The sequence below is a fragment of the Rana temporaria genome, chromosome 3 (genome assembly GCF_905171775.1).
Source record: "Rana temporaria chromosome 3, aRanTem1.1, whole genome shotgun sequence".
NCBI classification, from domain to species: domain Eukaryota; kingdom Metazoa; phylum Chordata; class Amphibia; order Anura; family Ranidae; genus Rana; species Rana temporaria.
In genome coordinates, this window is record NC_053491.1 from 331153326 (window position 1) to 331169801 (window position 16476).

At 46.7% G+C, this 16476-nt stretch overlaps 1 protein-coding gene across 5 annotated transcripts in view; it reads left to right on the forward strand.

Annotated features, from left to right (window-relative positions):
* RNF213 (ring finger protein 213) overlaps positions 1 to 16476 on the forward strand; it is a 520350-nt gene that overhangs the window by 472281 nt on the left and 31593 nt on the right. The gene's annotated exons all lie outside the window — the stretch shown is intronic.

Here is a 16476-nt window from a genome sequence, read left to right on the forward strand (position 1 = left end):
CTTACAAACCAAGCTCAGTGGTTTAGGTCCACTGCAAGGTGGTGGAGGACAGATCTTCAACTGGCATTGTCATCTTTTTAACCATATTCTTTGACCGCCTCTGCTCGATGGATCTGACATTAATCGTACCTGTTTAAGTGATTCTTGGATTTTAGTAAAGTATAATATTCTATACAAAGCTCACATGCATGATTTTTACCTATAGGTACTGTAAATACCTATACACCATTTAGGAGATGTTTACTGTACATGCAGCTGGTGATGTCAGCTCAGTATGCGTTCTGAGGGAAGAACTTACCCATGCCTTTTCTTCAGAGTCCTGTGCCGTAAAAAGCGGCTCCCACGCGCATGTGCGAGTAACATCATCACGGCTCCGGGCACACTCACACAGTCAGAGTCTGTGAACCTGGAAGGAAGACTAGGTGAAGATGGAAGTGCCTTCAGCAGTGACAGAGTACCAATGGAGGGCTTTGTTCTAAGATAGGTATCACATAATGTGCTAATATGCAATGCCATTGCCTTTGCAGGTTAGACAAAAAAGGGGGAATTTTGGAACTTTAAATGAGGCTATTGACTTGTGGAGGTTGAATTATATGTAGACATGTTTATTGGCATAAATAAATGTTGGAATGCATAACCATGATATAAAACATGTAAATAAGTAATTTCATATTTAAAAAAAATTGTAGTAAGCTATATATAGATACCTCATCCAAACAAAGATTTTAGAAAAAAAGGAGCAATTTTAAAGACTTAAACGGTATCAGAAAGAGACGTAGTAACCAAAATTATATCAAAAATTATTTATTTAAAAATGTGTTAAAATAACATAGATAAAATCATTAAGAGCAAATGCTCATGTATAAATATAAGCCGTTGGCCAAGCTATGTTGGCTTGTACTGTTCTGTCAAGAGGTTGACGCGTTTCACAATCTGCTTCCTCGTTATATCTTAACAGTAGGCATGCCCTCCAGCTTAGAGCGAGTAATGGCACACACCATGCACAATGCAGATGCAGCTCATGATTGATATGATACCATCAATAATTAATTGTTCTCTAAATCTTCTGAGAATAGGGGGTCTCACCCCAAGTCTAATGGAAGGAGGTACACAGAAAACAGCCAGATCAAATGGTGAAATAACCACATATGCACTTATAATCTCTATATAGTCAATAAGTCAGTCAGCTCAGAGGGTGTCCTCAAAATATATCCATTAATCAATGTCAGCTGATGCTATGCAGGAGATGACAGTCTTGTAGATACTGGGAATATTTTGTACTACTCACCCAGGAAAGATAACATTTTGAGGACAAACTGTGAGCTGACTGACGTATTGACTATGAACTATAGAGATTCTCTCGGTGCATAGAAGGATATTTCACGATTTGATTTGGCTGTATTCTGTGTACCTCTTCCATTAGAATTGGGATGAGACCCCTTATTCTCAGAAGATTTAGAGATTATCAATTAATTATTGATGGTATCATATCAATCATGAGCTGCATCTGCATTGTGCATGTCGTGCCATTACTCGCTCTAAGCTGGAGGGCATGCCTACTGTGGTCTGTTAAGATATAACGGTCCTGAGAAAACATATTGCAAAACGCGTCAACCTCTTGACAGAACAGTACAAGCCAACATAGCCTGGCCAACGGCTTAAATTTATACATGAGCATTTGTTCCTAATGGTTTTACCTATTAATTTAACAAATTTTGTATTAAATAATTGTTTATATAATTGTGGTTGCTACGTCTCTTTCTGATACCGTTAAAGGCCGTAAAATGGCTCCTTTTTTTCTAAAATTTTTGTTTGAATGAGGTATCTATATATAGCCTTCTATTCATTTTTTAGATATAAAATTACTTTTTTACATGTTTTATATCATTGTTATGCATTCCAACATTTATATATGCCAATAAACATGTCTGCATATAATTCAACCTCCACAAGTCAATAGCCTCATTCAAAGTCACAAAATTCCCCTTTTTTTGTCTACTTGAACCAGGTATGGGGGCACATACACCATGTGCTTCATCTAAAGTCCCAAAATCCCCCTCATATTCTATATGCCTTTGAAGGTTAACAAAAAAAACTGCGGTTTACTACCGCTTTATCTGAGTTTGCATTGAACCTTTATTTCTGCTTCACAGGGACTTCACAGGGACTTTATTATGACATCATCTTTTAAAGTTTTTTGTCCAAGCTACAAGATTTTATGTTCCTAGGAGATAGGCTATGTCTATGTATTAGATTGTTACATTTCAGCATTATTATGGCACATGTCCATAGGTGACAGGTTTGTATAGAGTTAGCAGGTATTTATACATAATTTCTGGACATCAGTATACATCAATAGACTCTATAGTGGCTATTATTGCTGTCAGTAGTGGATTGCATTATTAATGGTCATCTCTCACCATAGCTATTAACTAGATGAAGAAGGCAAGACCTCTATACAAATGAGATTCTTCCCCACAGTATGTGATGTGAAATGCACTAAGATATATAAATTAAAGCCCATTCTAAAATCTTGAGTGCACATTGATTGGAGAACTGTCTTAATGCTATCCTGCTTCTAAACGATGACCATTGGATATTGGCTTCAATCATACATCACAGGATTGAAACCTCTGTTGGGTTCCCCATGGAGACAGTTCACTTAAAGGGGTTGTAAAGGAAAAAAAAAATTCCCTAAATAGCTTCCTTTACCTTAGTGCAGTCCTCCTTCACTTACCCCATCCTTCGATTTTGCTTTTAAATGTCCTTATTTCTTCTGAGAAATGCTCACTTCCTGTTCTTCTGTCTGTAACTCAACACCGTAATGCAAGGCTTTCTCCCTGGTGTGGAGAAAGCCTCTTGAGGGAGGAGGGGGCGTGCAGGCAAGTCAGGACACTCTTTACTTTGCAGATAGAGAAAGGAGCTGTGTGTTAGTGGGCGTCTTGACACTCCTGCTCGCCCCCTCAAGAGGCTTTCTCCACTTCAGGGAGAAAGCCTCGCATTACGGTGTTGAGTTACAGACAGAAGAACAGGAAGTGAGCATTTCTCAGAAGAAATAAGGACATTTAAAAGCAAAATCGAAGGATGAGGTAAGTGAAGGAGTAATGCACTCCTTAAGGTAAAGGAAGCTATTTAGGGAAACAAATTACCGTATTTTTCGCCGTATAAGACGCACCTGACCATAAGACGCACCTAGGTTTTAGAGGAGAAAAACAAGAAAAAAAATATTCTGAACCAAATGGTGTACTAAAATATTTTATATTATACTACTACTATAGGTGGGTGGTGGGCACACAGCAATATCACCCCACCTATCAAATCAGCTCAGCTACACTATATCTGGTGGTGGTGGTGGTGGACACAGCAACCCCCCCCCCCCCTTCCCAGATCAGCTCAGGGTGGCAGGGCAGACACAAACACACCTTAAGCCTCTATCACATTAGCTCAGGTGATGAGCAATGGATACCATGCCAGCTCACACCTCCCACCCCCTTATCAACAGCTCACCTCAGGCAGTGGAGGACACTGCCATTATAATCCCCTCTGACTGGCTGGCTGGCTCTCAGATGTACCCAGGAAGCAGCTAAAAATTAGTTGTGGGACATCATTCACACCAGCAGCTGCGGGGGAAGGAGCAGGAAGTCAGACAGGACTAGACCACGGCCCCAAAAGGGGGGGGGGGGGTTCCGCTGGAAAAAAAAACACCCCCATCGCTACTGACATCCCCCATGTTTTGACACCCGAGTGCAAAACGTCTCCCCCCACTCCCTCTTGGTATGCCCCTGCTAGAAATGCATCAAAAGTCCTCTCCTCTCTCCTATGAGAGAGGGATTCTGACACGGCGGCAACGGGGGGGGGGGGGGGGGGGTCAGTGACTGGTCAGCATTCACCCTATAAGACGCAGGGACATTTTACTCCGTTTTTTGGAGTAGTAAAACTGCATCTTATACGGCGAAAAATACGGTATTTCCTTTACAACCCCTTTAAGTCTCTAACATGTTTTTTTTACATGCATTTTCTTTTTGCATGGAAAAGGATGGATTGACTCTCTTATCCAGAGGCTGCAATTGCCTGTTCCACAATATACATCTACCATACTGTGATATATACAGTATCTCACAAAAGTGAGTACACTCCTCACATTTTTGTAAATATTTTATTATATTATTATTATTATACAGGATTTATATAGCGCCAACAGTTTACGCAGCACTTTACAATATAAAAGGGAGACAATACAGTTACAATACAATAAAATACAAGATGATTAAGAGGGCCTTGCTCAGAAGAGCTTACAATCTAATAGGGTGGGGCAGGTGGTACAAAAGGTTGTAACGGTGGGGAGTGAGCTGATGGAAGTGGTAAAAGATTAGTTGGAGACGTGATAAGCTTCCCTGAAGAGGTGAGTTTTCAGGGATCGCCTGAAGGTAGCAAGAGTAGGGGATAGCTGGACAGGTTGAGGTAGTGAGTTCCAGAGGATGGGAGACACTCTGGAGAAATCCTGGAGACGAGCATGGGCAGAGAGGACGGTTTGGGATATGTTTGGAGACAAGATTGGTGATGTAGATCGGGGCAGAGTTGTGGATGGCTTTGTAGGTTGTGGTTAGTATTTTGAATTTGATTCGCTGGGTGATAAGGAGCCAGTGTAGGGATTGGAGAGGTTTGGCAGACACTGAGTGGTTGGTAAGGTGGATAAGTCTGGCAGCAGCATTCATGATAGACTGAAGAGGGGATAGCCTATAGAGAGGCAGGCCAATAAGAAGGGAGTTGCAATAGTCAAGGCAAGAAATAACAAGGGAGTGAATGAGGAGTTTGGTGGTTTCATTTGTTATAAAGGGGCGAATTTTAGAGATGTTACAGAGGTGAATTCTACAAACTTTTGACAACGATTGGACTTGAGGCCGAAATGACAAGTCAGAGTCTAGGATTACACCCAGTACCCTTGCGTGAGGGGAGGGACTGATGGTTGCATTGTTGATTTTGATGGAAAAGTCATGGAGGGGGGCACAGGCAGGGGGGAATATTAGTAACTCAGTTTTAGAGAGATTTAGTTTAAGGAAGTGGTGGGACATCCATGCTGAGATGTCAGTTAGTAATGCGAGAGGAGACTGAAGGAGTGAGGAGTAGACAGATAGATTTGGGTGTCATCGGCGTATAGGTGGAATTGAAAGCCGTGGGCGGTTATCAAGTGACCAAGGGAGGAGGTGTAGATAGAGAAGAGAAGTGGTCCAAGAACAGAGCCTTGGGGGACTCCCACAGAAAGGGGCAATGGAGAGGAGGAGACAACACTGAAGGAGCACTGTGATAGATAGGCAGAGAACCAGAATAGAGCAGAATCTTGGAGGCCAAGGGAATGGAGTTTATTGAGAAGGAACGGGTGGTCAATGGTATCAAAGGCTGCAGAGAGGTCAAGAAGGAGGAGTATGGAGTACTGGCTGTTGCTTTCAGCAGTTAGTAAATTGTTAGTTCTTTTTAGTAAGGCAGTTTCCGTGGAGTGCTGCGAGCGAAAGCCAGACTGTAAGGGGTCAATAAGGTTATTTTCACTGAGGTAGGAGCCAAGACGGTTGTAGACTAGGCGTTCTAGAAGTTTAGAGGTGAATGGGAGCAATGAGATGGGCCTTAAGTTGTTAAGGTTGGTGGGGTCCAGTGAGGGCTTTTTAAGTATGGGAGTGATCTGTGCATGTTTTAGAGGGGAGGGGAAGGTGCCACTAGAGAGGGAGACATTGAAGATGTGAGTGAGGGAGCATAGGATAGAAGAAGAGGGTGACCGTAGTAGTTGTGAGGGAACAGGGTCCAAGGGACAATTGGTTAGGTGGGCATCTGAGAAAAGTTTTGTAACCTTTTCAGTAGTAGCCAATTCAAAAGAGGAGAGTGTTGAAAGTGCCGTTAGGCAAGTTATGTTGGGTGGTGAAGATGTATGGACAGTGGGGGTGTCCTCACGAATTGCATAAATCTTGGCCCAGATTCACAGAGAGCAGGGCGCACATTACGCAGCCGTAGAGCAAACACTGTACACTACGCCAACGCAGCGCAGAGAGGCAAGCATTGCATTCAGCAAGCCAGTGCTCCCAACGCTGCGCCAGCGTGGCGTGGGTTTCGAAGGCGCACGTCGGCGTAGGTGGAAGTGGGCGTGAACCCATGCAAATGAGGCGTGACCCCATGCAAATGATGGGCCGAGCGCCAGACAGGTACGTATCACGAACTGCGCATGCGCCGTGACATGGACGCACCCCCATGCGCCTGCTCACAACCACGCCGGCAAAACTGCCTAAGCTACACCGGATCGTACGCCCAGCCAGACACACGTCCAACGCACAATACGCCAGCTTGTGTTCCCTGGTGCAGACCTGTGCATGTCTGTTGCCAGGTTGCACCTCCTTTATGGGGAATAACGTTACGCCGGACGTAAAACTTACGCGCATCTCGCGTAGTATGCGCCGGGTGCGCACGTTCGTGAATTGACGTATTTCCCTCATTTGCATATTTGAATGGCTAATCAATGGGAGCAGCACCATGTGCCCAGCCTAAATGTGCGCCCACCCTATGCCGGATTGAGCAAGCTACGTCGGCGGGGTGTAGCCTGATTTTAGGCACATGTCTGTTTGTCGGTCTGGCACACAGATATGACGGCGCACATTTGCACTTACGTCAGCGTAACTTGTTATACGTCGGCGTAAGTGCTTTGTGAATCTGTGCCCTTGTCTTTAAAGTGATTGGCAATCTCTTGGGCAGTGAATGAGTTAGTGGGTAGAGGGGGTGGGGGACGAAGCAGAGAGTTAAAGGTTGAGAAGAGCCGACGGGGACAGGATGACAAGGTATTAAAGTGGAGGTTCACCCAAAAAACTTTTTTTTTAACATTAGATTGAGGCTTGTTTTGTCAAGGGGAATCGGGTGTTTTTTTTACAATCGAAGCAGTACTTACCATTTTAGAGATGCATCTTCTCCGCCGCTTCCGGGTATGGGCTGCGGGACTGGGCGTTCCTACTTGATTGACAGGCTTCCGACGGTCGCATACATCGCGTCACAATTTTCCGAAAGTAGCCGAACGACGGTGCGCAGGCGCCGTATAGAGCCGCACCGACGTTCGGCTACTCGTGACACGATGTATGCGACCGTTGGAAGCCTGTCGGAAGCCTGTCAATCAAATAGGAACGCCCAGTCCCGAAGACCATACCCGGAAGCGGCGGAGAAGATCGCTCTCTAAAACGGTAAGTACTGCTTCGATTGTAAAAAAACTACCCGATTCCCCTTGACAAAATGAGCATCAATCTAATGTTAAAAAAAAAAATTCGGGTGAACTCCCGCTTTAATAAGAGAGCCAAAATAGTCTTGTTTGGCAGCATGGAGGCAGGAATTGTATTTTAGAAGGCAGATTTATATAAGGTGAAGTCCTGCAGGCATTTGGTTTTACGCAACAGTCGTTCAAGAGCACGGCAATGTCTCTTGAAATTTATAGTGTTGTGAGTTTGCCACGGTTGTAACGGTCGGGGCCTGATTCTGCGTGTGGTTAGAGGAGCAAGTGTATCCAGTGATGATGAGAGTGAACTGTTGTAGACAGAGGTGGTCAGGACAGGACAGGGGAGAGATTATTTCATATAGGTGGTCAGTATCAGAATAGAGAAGAGAAGGGTTAAAGTTGCGAAGGTTCCTAAAAGTAATTGTTTGCTGCTTGGAGGGATGGGAAGTTGGAGGCAAGGATATGGTGAAACTGATGAGGTTGTGATCAGAGAGAGGAAAGGGGGTGTTGGTGAGATTGGCAGGATTGCAGAGACGGGAGAATACAAGGTTGAGGGTATTACCATTGGAGTGAGTGGAAGTATGTGTCCATTGGGTTAGGTCAAAAGATGAGGTTAAGTTGAGAAGTTTAGCTGTAGTTGGGCTGTTAACATTGACAGGAATGTTGAAGTCACCAACAATGATAGTGGGCATTTCAGAGGAGAGAAAGTAGGGTAGCCAGGCAGCAAAGTCAAGATGTATCTTTTCATGTGACAACACTGAAGAAATTACACTTTACTACAATGTAAAGTAGTGAGTGTACAGCTTGTATAACAGTGTAAATTTGCCGTCCCTTCAAAATAACTCAACACACAGCCATTAATGTCTAAACCTCTGGCAACAAAAGTGAGTACACCCCTAATTGAAAATGTCCAAATGCCCAGTAATCCATGTCCTTAGCAGTGGCGGAACTACCGCCATAGCGACCCACGCGGGCGCTATGGGGCCCGCAGCCGAGTGGGGCCCGGTGAGCAGAGTCGGCTCTTTAATTAGGCGATCGCCATCGCGCGATTGCCTAATTTGCCTTCAAGGTGTTGTGCGGGACAGACAGAGACTGAAGAAGCTGAAGTGACATTGCTACTATCGTTCCTGGGGTGGATGGTGGGCAGGCTCGGGCTGCCTGCGTCCAATAGCAGGCTGCCTGGCTCCCAGGCTCCACCTAAAGTCGGCGATGGCGGCCCCAGTGCATGGCGGGAGTTGTAGTTCTCCCACAGAGTACAGGCACACAGACTTCAACTTGGCCGTCTGGTGCCTGTGCTCTGCAGAGAGACTACAACTCCCAGATTGCACTGCAGAGAGCGCGGGAGAGATAGAAGTTGCTTCTCCCTCAGAGTCCTGCTGCCTTTAGTCGTGGAGGAGGAGGACCAAGGTGAAGAGCAGAAGGTGGTCTCCGTGTGCCCCATTGTGTAGAGGAGTCTGTGGGAGTGGGACTACAATGTCCAGCATGTCTGTGGAGGACTAACTTAGTGCGAGGCTGGAGGGGGAAGTATAGTGTATCAGTCCAGGGTCTCTCACTCTCAGTATAACGTGTCTTTGCAGTGTGAGGAGGAGCACTGAACATCCTGATACCCACTGAACACTGTATCCACATATCCCAATTACCACATGTCAGCAGCCCCCCTCCCTCTGCCCCCTAAGCCTCTTATCTCCCCCTTCCATTCCCCCATTATTTTCTTCACCCCCTTTCTCTTCTCTCCTCACTTGCTCCATCCTCTCTCTCCCTCTGTCCTCTTCCCCCCCCTCTGTCCTCTCTACCTACATCCCTCTGTTCACTCTTGCTTCTCCTCCTCCTGCTGTCCAGGCTACCTTCCCCCCATCCACTCTCCTCTCCCCATCCCTCTCTCTATCCTCTCCCCCTCCCTCTAGCTAGCCTTTCCCCCTCCCTCTTTCCACTCTCTTCTCTCCACCCCCCTCTTTCTATTCTCTCCCCTCCCTCTTTCCATTCTCTCCTCTCCCCCCTCTTCTATCCTCTTCCCCTCCCTCTGTCCACGCTATCCCTCCCCTAGCCACTCTTTCTAGCCTCTCCTTCTCCCTCTCTGTATCCTCTCCTCCTCCTTCTCTCTATCCTATCCTCCTCCCTCTTTCTATTCTCTCCCCTCCCTCTTTCCACTCTCTCCTCTCCCCCCCTCTTCTATCCTCTTCCCCCTCCCTCTGTCCACGCTAAGCTCCCCCTATCCACTCCCTCCCTCTCTATTCTCTCCCCCTCCCTCTGTCCACGCTATCCCTCCCCTATCCACTCCTTCTCCCTCTCTGTATCCTCTCCCCTCACTCTCTCCCCTCCCTCTCTATCCTCTCTCCCCTCCCTCTCTATCCTCTCTCCCCTCCCTCTCTATCCTCTCTCCCTTCCCTCTCTATCCTCTCTCCCCTCCCTCTATCTATCCTTTCCCCCTCCCTCTCTATCTATCCTTTCCCCCTCCCTCTATCTATCTATCCTTTCCCCCTCCCTCTTTCCACTCTCTCCTCTCCACCCCCCTCTTTCTATTCTCTCCTCTCCCCCCTCTTCTATCCTTTTCCCCTTCCTGTCCACGCCTCTATCCTCTCCCCATTCCTCTCTCTATCCTCTCCCCATCCCTCTCTCTATCCTCTCCCCCATCCCTCTCTCTATCCTCTCCCCATCCCTCTCTCTATCCTCTCCCCATCCCTCTCTCTATCTTCTCCCCATCCCTCTCTCTATCCTCTCCCCATCCCTCTCTCTATCCTCTCCCCATCCCTCTCTCTATCCTCTCCCCCTCCCTCTCTCTATCCTCTCCCCCTCCCTCTAGCTATCCTTTGCGCCTCCCTCTTTACACTCTCTCCTCTCCACCTCCCTCTTTCTATTCTTTCCCCCTCCCTCTTTCCACTCTCTCCTCTCCCCCCTCTTCTATCCTCTTCCCCTCCCTCTGTCCACACTAAGCTCCCCCTATCCACTCCCTCCCTCTCTATTCTCTCCCCCTCCCTCTGTCCATGCTATGCCTCCCCTATCCACTCCTTCTCCCTCTCTGTATCCTCTCCCCTCACTCTCTCCCCTCCCTCTCTATGCTCTCTCCCCTCCCTCTCTATCCTCCCCTCCCTCTGTCCACTCTCTCTTCTCCCTCTCTCCTCTCCCCCTCCCTTTGTCCACACTCCCCTCTCCCTCTTTCTATCCTCTCTATCCCACTTCCCCCTGTCCACTCTGATCTCCCCACACCCTCTCTCTATCCACCCTCCCCTCCCTCTATCCTCTCCCTCCACCCTCTGTCCACTCTCTCCTCTCCCCCTCCTGCTCTCTATTCTCTCCCCCTCCCTCTATCTACTCTCTTCTCTCCCCATGCCCTCTCTCTATCCTCTCCCTCTCTCTCTCCCTTCCCTCTGTCCACTGTCTGCTCTACTCTCTCCCACCTCCCTCTGTCCACTCTGATCTCCCCCACACCCTCTCTCTATACCCCTCCCTCTGCCCACTCTCTGTATCCTCTCCTCCCTCTGTTCACTCTTATCTCCCCCCTCTATCCTCTCCCCCTCCCTCTGCCCACTCTCTCCTCACCCTCTCTCTATCCTCTCCCTCCCCTCTCTCTATTCTCTCCCACATCTCTCTGTCTGCTCTGATCCCCCCCACCCTCTCTCTACCCCCCTCCCTCTGTCTACTCTCTCCTCTCCCCCCTCTCTTTATCCTCTCCCACATCTCTCTGTTTGCTCTGATCCCCCCACCCTCTCTCTACCCCCCTCCCTCTGTCTACTCTCTCCTCTCCCCCCTCTCTTTATCCTCTCCCACATCTCTCTGTCTGCTCTGATCCCCCCACCCTCTCTCTACTAAACTCCCTCTGTCTACTCTCTCCTCTCCCACATCTCTCTGTCTGCTCTGATCCCCCCACCCTCTCTCTACTAAACTCCCTGTGTCTACTCTCACCTCCCCCCTCTATATCCTCTCTGCCCCCTGTCTTTTCTCCCCCTCCTTCTCTCCTCTCCCCCTCTGTCTACTCTCTGTCCTCTTCCCCCATCCCTTTCTCTGTCCTCTCTCCCTCCCCTCCCTCGGTTTCCCCCGTTCTCTTTCTGCCCTCTTGCCCCCTCCTTTTCTCTCACCTCTCCCTCTCCTCCTTATGTCCTCTTTCCCCTTCCCCTCTACTCCCCTTCCTCTGTCCTATCCCCCCCCTCTCCCTCCTCCTCCAGGATCATGTATTGTGTAAAGACCATGGACCTCTACATCGGAAGCATGGGGCCTCATGGACACTATGAACAGCGAGGTCTAGAGCAGTGTTTCCCAACTCCAGTCCTCAAGGCACACCAACAGGTTATTTAAATTTTTGTTTTGCTGTTCAAAATTAATATAAGCTGTTGCTTGGGTACTGTGCCACATGAGTGTAGTAATGTGTTGTTCAATGGCATTAGTTTATTTTTTTTTTGGAGGGGGGGGGGCCCCATACAACATTTTGCTATGGGGCCCTGTGATTTCTAGTTACGCCCCTGGTCCTTAGTGTGCTTGTCTTCAGCAAACTGTTTTCGGGCTTTCTTGTGCATCACTTTCAGAAGAGGCTTCCTTCTGGGACGACAGCCATGCAGACTATTTTGATGCAGTGTGCGGCATATGGTCTGAGCACTGACAGGCTGACCCCGCACCCCTTCAACCTCTGCAGCAATGCTGGCAGCACTCGTACGTCTATTTCCCAAAGACAACCTCTGGATATGATGCCAAGCATGTGCACTCAACTTCTTTGGTGGACCATGGCAAGGCCTGTTCTGTGTGGAACCTGTCCTGTTAAACCACTATATGGTCTTGGCCACCATGCTGCAGCTCAGTTTCAGGCTCTTGGCAATATTCTTATCTTCTTATAGCCTAGGCCATCTTTTTGTAGAGCAACAATTCTTTTTTTTTTTTTTTTTTTAGCTCCTCAGAAAGTTTTTTGCCATAAGGTGCCATGTATAACTTCCAGTGACCAGAGAGAGTGAGAGCGATAACACCAAATTTAACACACCTGCTCCCCATTCCCTGAGATCTTTTAACACTAACGAGTCACATGACACCGGGCAGGTAAAATGGCTAATTGGGCCCAATTTGGACATTTTCACTTATGGGTGTACTCACTTTCGTTGCCAGCGGTTTAGACATTAATGGCTGTGTTGAGTTATTTTGAGGGGACAGCAAATTTACACTGTTATACAAGCTGTACACTCACTACTTTACATTGTAGCAAAGTGTAATTTCTTCAGTGTTGTCACATGAAAAGGTATAATAAAATATTTACAAAAATGTGAGGGGTTACATTTGTTTTGTGTTTATCTTCAGCATTCACAATCTATATAATAGAGGTGACGGTATATTAAGTTCACTTTATTTTCAGAGGACATATATGGCTAAAGTTTTTAATTTTAAGTGTTTTTAAAGTTTTTTTTGGAGAGGGTTACAGTATGTTTTTCTAGGAGATAATCAACTAAAAAAAATAGCTTTTTGGTTATAACTACGTTTTTTTCCCCTGCTTATCTGAAGTTTGATTGATTTGGGAAAAAGTACACACAGCATTTTCTTTTTCAGTTTTTGCCATGTAGGCTTTTAAAATGTTACTAAACCCAGGGCCCTGCATTCTCACTATATCTGGTCTCCCATACTAAACAGAACATGAAAATGCAATTGGATGAATAAATGAATGATGAGTGCAAAAACCTGTGAATGGTGCACTTATGAACCAAACAAAGTGTAAAAAATATAATAATAAAATTATATAAATGATCCTCTAAAATGAGGAATATGACAAAGTGCACAACCACCACATAAGGCACTGTGACAACCAACGTGATAATGCAAACCAGAGTGAATCAAATAAACTGAAAATGGTGAATATGAATGTCCCAGGTAAATTGCATGAAGAATTTCAAGAGGCAGAGATAAACCGTAGATCCATGTACAGGTGTTGTAGAGAATCCACAAAGTAGCTGGGCTCACAGAGCGCTTACCTCCCTGACGTGGGGAAACAGCATGAGAATCCTCAGATGGATTATGGATACCCTTCTCTCTCTCTGGATGGGCAGCTACGATCCTGGATCTTCTCCCAAAAACGTGTCCTTCTCTCTGTGTGTCGACTCAGGGCTTCGAAAAAATGGAGGCTCCGTGCCCGAACATTGACAGGGAATCCACGAGGTATTAAAAAGAAGAGAATCCAATAGTGTAGTAGTTCTCAAAGGATTTTAATGAAATTCCAAAAGTATATAAAAATGTTCAGCATAAAACTAAAATTCAAACGTGGGCAAACGAGTTGCAAACAAGCTGCGGATGTGCGGACGGGATGTCACGACACTTCCGGTCACGTCTATCAGGGCCTTACGCTTTACGTCATGACACGTGACTTCATCAGAGGCTCTGATGAAGTCACGTGTCTTCGTGGCTAGGAGCATCAGAATCCTAGGATTCACCGGACCACAGCGAAACCCAGTGGCGGTATAATGACCTGCGGGTCTGGAGCTGGCTCCACATTGACTGTCATTATTATTTAGCCAAGGTCTCTTACAGCAGCCGGGATGTTTTTATTATCCAAGCTAACTCAGCATATAGGAGGGTGGTATTCCTTACTGATTTACCTTCCTAGTGACTTAAGGGACAATAGGTTTTTCCTAGACTACCCTTACCCCCTTGTTTGGAGTATTTTTGTGTATCTTCTTGCGACAACAGTTGTTGTCAGCGGAGTACCTCAATATTGTACCATGGCTCCCAAAGGCTCGGGAACAGCTAAAGATGAATGTTGAGAACAACAGGGTTCCCCCTCAGGCTCTGAGGATCTCGGTCAGGCTCTGCCAGGTCCATCCTCACCTGAAAGACCAGAGGGCGTCGCCTTGGATGAGCCATCAGGGTTGCTAGGTGCTGTGGCTGGCCCTAATCAACCCAACCCTGTCAATGTTACGGAGGATATACTAGCTGCCACCCTAGGTGGGCTAGAGCAGATATTGACAATGTTGATTGCAAACTCAATTCCTGGGATAAAACGGGTTAGATCCCCGTCTCCTAAGTTTGTTTCCTCGGATGCAGAGGTCCTCTCCCTTGAGGAGTGGGAATCTCAAGAGGATCAAGCAAGATCAGAACCTGGTGGGTTCCGATATGGAGGTATCCACTATAGAGGATCCTTCTCTCCCAGGAGAGTCTGTGGATCCAGTCCTTGACGGACATGATCCGCTGGGCATTTAAACTACCTTTACCAGGACCACAGGTCCCTGCAGTATCTTCTTTGGGCTCCTTGAAGCCACTACTGAGTAACGCGGTTTTCCAGTCCATCCTCTTTGGAGGATCTGATATTTCAGGACTGGGTGCGACTTGATAAGATTGTTTATCCCTCCTAAAAGGTTCTTGGTCCTCTATCCCATGTAAGATAGTTTTTCATGAAAGGGGGGCGCTCCCTACTGTGGACGCAGCTCTCTCCTGCGTTAATAAGCCCTTAACCTATCCGGTGGAAAACATACAAATGTTTAAGGATCTGGTCGATAAAAATTAGAATCTCTGCTGGAAAGCTCCTTTTCCACAGCAGGGGCAGTTATTCAGCCAGCAGTGGCTGCTATTGGCATTTGCCAGACATTGAAAGACCGGACAAGACAAATTTTTAAGGATGTTCCGGCTCTACTAGCGCGAGAACTGGCCAACCTGCCGAGAGCCCTGTGTTTTGCGGTAAAACGCTATTTAAAGACTCTATCCAACAGACTTCCCGTTTGTCTCCTTTTTATGGGACATAAGACTGCAGGGTCCCACATGGCGAGTCCTTGACAGTGAGACTTGTTTCCACAGGAATGCCTAGAATCGCATAAAAACGCTTAGAGGCTTAAAGATGCGGGATCACACACAGTAACCCGAGCTCTTGATTACCAATGGTTTTTGGTCACAAGGGGAGGTGGCACACATGGTTTCCTCATCGCCCAAGGCCTGGATTACCCAGGCATAGATGGTACCACAGAGAGGGTGTGTCCGCAGAAATGCCCAAGATCGCATAAAATGCTGAATCGCACAGTGGTGCTCGGTCATACAAGAGTCCTTGGTCTCACAAGGCTACTTGTCCGCACAGGGGTGCTAAATAGGCATAAGATGTTTGATCGCATGAAAAATGCTGATTCGCATAAGTTTTGCATGGTTGCTTAATGAGGCATGATAATTAGGTTCCTTATTTTAACAGGATTCCTTGGGCCTACATAGAAACACATGTCTGCAGGAGTGCATGTTGCACAATGCTGCATAGCATGTTCAGAGCGCATACTTGCTTGCAAAATACTTTTTCATAGCACACATGCTATATGTATGCGTGTATACTGCACTCCCCCTTTTATTGTGAGTTTTTGTTAAAACATATTTGTATGAATTCATGCTTCCATGATCACACGCTTCCATGAGCACGCTTCCATAGAGGCAGGTGGCATTAATGCTTGCCACATGCACATAGGGGGAGCCATCTGCATATATATTTATTTATACGGGACTGTCGAGGTTGTCTGCATTACGCAGGGAATCAGCTCTGTCTCTAGTTGATGGCTTACCCCTTGGGTAACCTCCATGCCTGGCCTCTAGCAGGTCTAAACGCCCAGGATATAGCAGTAATGGCATACCGAGGCAAACTCCTGCTGACGGATCAGTCAGTAGCATGGCTGGGCCTAGGGGAATCCAGCATTGTCAAGTATCTGGAACTCCTGGGTTAGGATCCCAGTCTGGAAGGACATTCGTTCATTGACAAAAATAGCCCAAGAGAGGGAAAGTTTTTTGGCCTCAGACAGAATCATCACTATGAAAAAAGCTGGTCTATGTGTTCACGGCAAGGAACAGTTCCTTACGTTTTACCTTTTGCTCAAGGTGCTAGGGAATATGCCGGCTTCATTCAAGACCGTTCCCTATGCTCGGTTTTATTCAAGGCTGGTATAAACACTATTCTGCCGGCCTGGAACGAGTGGATCCTAACCTAGCATTAGCCAATGGGTCTGGTCCCATTGGCTATGGGATATATGCTGGAATTTTCGGTTGATGGTTCTTAACTAAATGTTTGGCAGAAAGGAGGATCCTTCATACCCATTACCTGGAAGAGACCACAGCCCAGGGGAGGTGCTCAAGCTCCAAGTGAGCCTTATCTGTCAGCTTCTAGAGCTACTGATGGAGTTTTTTGCTTAAGGTCCTGAAACCTTAGATTACAGGTTTGTTCTGTCAGAATACGATCTGACAATGCCTCTCTAGTGGTTTACTTGGTTTACCAAGGAGGAGCTTGGCCCTTGCCTATTTGACAATTGTCATTTTGT